Genomic DNA, 3,569 nt, shown 5'->3' with positions numbered 1-3,569 from the left:
ACCGCGACCCTAGTAGCGGAGGTACAGGGCGGGCTTATCAATCCAAAAACTACATCGGCAGTCAAGCCCCCATACACTATCAAACAAGTCCAGACTACCCCGCAGCACGACAATCCAGCTCGTCGGGAGCTCGATTAGCAATTCGGCCTCCGTCTCAGTCCCAACTGAATTGCGGCATATGTTCCACGCGTACATAACTACGCACTAAAGATACCATGGGCAAAGATGAGTCATAGTAAAGATAAAGTCCACAATACGGCTCGACCCTATATGGACCATCATATTTCTTTTCTCTTATTTTTACTTTTCCAGGTTCCTTACAACCCACATCACCTTTCGACGGTACCAAGGGCCCTTTCTAGGCCTCTCATGAAAACCTGATCGCTGATCCTTTCGAAGGATAATACACCAAGGAGAAAAGCAGCGTAGACGTGTGGCAGAGTATCTAAAGGATCTTCAAAGATCACCTCTTCCTTTTTTAGGACCCGTACACAGCTTTCCCTTGTGCTCGGCATGTAAAATAGCCTCGATGCTTATCGCATCATTTGTAAAATACGTTTTGACGTATCAATCAGACTATACTGGAAACAGTTCTTCGCCCAACATATTCGGTACTGGCTTATTTGCTAATATGTATTCCCTCTTTTTCGTCTAATTGCTATGTACACCTCGGTACGACTTAAATCGCCAGGGGATCCATTCGGCCACGTACATTTCTTAAAAATAAAAAATAAGTCCGAACACTTTTATAGTACAATTCGGCGTCACGAATATAGCATTATATGCATCGGCTCCGAATCGTGTCTTTGGTCAATAGTTGGGTTGCCCGGCTCCTGTGGTTACTGCCTTACGTTCCGCTCGTTCGGCTAAGGTAGTAAAGGGAGAACTACTGCGATTGTGTTTCTGGTTCATCCGGATAAACACCTCAGTAGAGAAAGCCGAAAACTGACTGTCATGGTGCGGCGAGAGCTGGTCAGCTATTCGGTGACTAATTACAAATCTCTTGTGATTTTGTCCGTATTACGCGAAGGACCGGTCTTCACTCGGTTAGGCGTCTACAACACCCAATTTCGGAAAATCGAATAATACCAGGGGCTGCGCCTACAATCTGATTGTCAAACTCCTATGGCTAAGTGAGAGCGATAAAGCCACATAGTCTGATTGCCTGGTTCGCCGCACTAACACCTCCTTCAAGGACCAAGCTGTTGGGTCAAGTGTGTCTAGGTGCTATTCCGAACACCCCCGTACTACCTACGTGGGGGCTGAAGCCGACGACTGGCCAACTCTCAAATACCGTAAACGGTCGCACGGGAGGAAAAGAATTAGAGGTAAAACAAGCAAAATATTATACATAAGCCTTGTTTCATAATACAAAGTTCGGGCTGCACAGATACATTCATTCAAAAATAATGTCTTTCGAGCACTGGCCCTCTACAATGCAGGATCCTTCCAGGACGTCATCAAAATACCGCTCCAGCATGCGGTGCTCCTTGCCTGCGGGCGGCCCCTCGGTCGCAAGCTTGACGGCATTCATCTTCGCCCATTGCACCTTGACACGGGCAAAGGCCATCCGGGCACCTTCGATACAGACCGACCGCATTATGGCATCAAGCCGGGGGCAGGCACTGACTAGCCGCTTCATGAGCCCGAAATAACTGCTGGGTATGGGTTCGGCTGGCCAAAGACGGACTATAACATCCTTCATGGCCAATTCGGCCACCCTATGCAGTTCGGTCAGCTGCTTCGGCTGATCATTGAAGGGCACTAGATGCTCTGGCGCAAGGTACTGCGACCAGAACAGCTTCTCCATTGAGCTCCCCTCTTCGGCTCGGAAGAACTCCGCAGCATCAGCAATACTCCAGGGTAGATCTACAAATGCTCCTGGAGAACTCCAAATGTGGGTCAGTAAGATGTACCTTCTCCTTACAAATTTGCTCTGCATGATAAAGGCCTTACCTTCCGTGATCTGCTTTGCCTCTTGGATCTCCCGGCAGGTGCCTTGGGCTTCAACCCGGGCTTCCTTCGCGCTTTGGAGGGCCTTAGCAAGTTCGGAATCTTGATCCGAAATCTTGCGCTCTAAGGACTCACATTTGCTTATGGCATCCTTGAGCTCTTGCTGGACTTGCTCCACCCTTGATTCATGTTTTATGTGGACGGCTCGTTCCTCCTCTGCCTCCTTCTTGGCTTCGGCCAGCGCACTCTTCAGGGTCTCGACCTCAGACGTGTCAGCTATGAGCATAATCATAAAACTCATTCAGCTAACAAATCAGAGCTCATATCATTTCAGATATGTTTCGGTACCGCATACCTTGCTTTTCCTCCAATTTCTGCTTCAGTTTGGACACTTCGACGCATGGGAGGTTGCCACCAACATCGAAGCCTGTTTGTTCGAATAGACATGCATGTTAATCTCTTGCGAGAACTATTCGATCCTATGTTTGGCCTTTCTTTACGAACAGCGAACAGAGTCTCAGGGGTTGCTATCTATACACGGGCATTCCTTTTATATAGCTAAAAATATTACATCACATACCTCAAAGCCTGTCAGAAGGCTAGTATAGGCCTCATTCAATTCGCTTTTAGCGGACCGAACCTTTTCAACCACCATACCCATAAGGGTACGATGTTCCTCAACAATGGAGGCACTCTGAAGAGCTTCCACCAGAGTGTCCGGCGCCTCCGGATTGATAGAAGTCGCCGGTGGAGTTGACGCACCCCCTTCTTTCGAAGGAGGTTGTTCGCCTGATTCCGGAGCCATGTCGGCCTCTGGAATGATATTCGGTTGGGGGCCGAATTGGGCATGGCCCCCGTCGCCAGTCTCCATGGGGGTCGGTTCCCCCATGTTTTCGGCAGCAGAGGTATCACCCTCTGGTGCCACCTGGACGGCTTCCCGCACCTCTCCCTGACCCGAAAGGGTCCTTCGAGACAACACTATGGTGTTGTCCATAGCAGTGGGAGGGGAGGCCGGCGGAGGCGACTCGCTCTCCATCATGTTCGGACCCAGCGAATTCCCAGAAGACGATGATCGTTGGGGGAGATCATGAGCCGAACTGCAACACACAATCCAATGTGTTAGAATTGCAAGGCGTAAAATTGGATATATGTATAGTGTCCTCGAATATTTACGATCCGGCCATGGGCTTCGGCCTGGGGCGCCACTTGTGGATGTCGTTGGCGTCCGTCCTGGAATCATCTGTAAGGGAGGTTCTCCCTTTCTTGGACACCTCCGTCTCTAGATCCACGGAAGCTGCCCTTTTCTTCTTTCCCCCCTTAAGGGGGGAATTTCTCTCTTCCTCCTCCTCTTCATCCTCGTCCTGAGAGGAGAGAGTTTTGGTATCTTGGGACACTGCGTCTGGAGCGCCTTTACGGCGGAGGCCACCTTTGGCCTCCTTGCCCTTCTTCTTGGCCTTGTTTTCCGGCGCCTGATACGGCGCCGAAACCAGCATCCTCGTTAACAGAGGAATGGCTGGGTCTTCAGGTAGTGGAGCCGGACAGTGAATCCGCTCTGCCTTCTTCGTCCAGCCCTGTGGGAAGAATGGAAAGCTTAGTATACTCCTTGGATTTACAAA

The sequence above is a fragment of the Aegilops tauschii genome, chromosome 5, assembly GCF_002575655.3.
Source record: "Aegilops tauschii subsp. strangulata cultivar AL8/78 chromosome 5, Aet v6.0, whole genome shotgun sequence".
Classification (NCBI taxonomy): Eukaryota; Viridiplantae; Streptophyta; class Magnoliopsida; order Poales; family Poaceae; genus Aegilops; species Aegilops tauschii.
The sequence above is the reverse complement of the archived record's forward strand: the minus strand, read 5'-3'. Positions refer to the sequence as shown.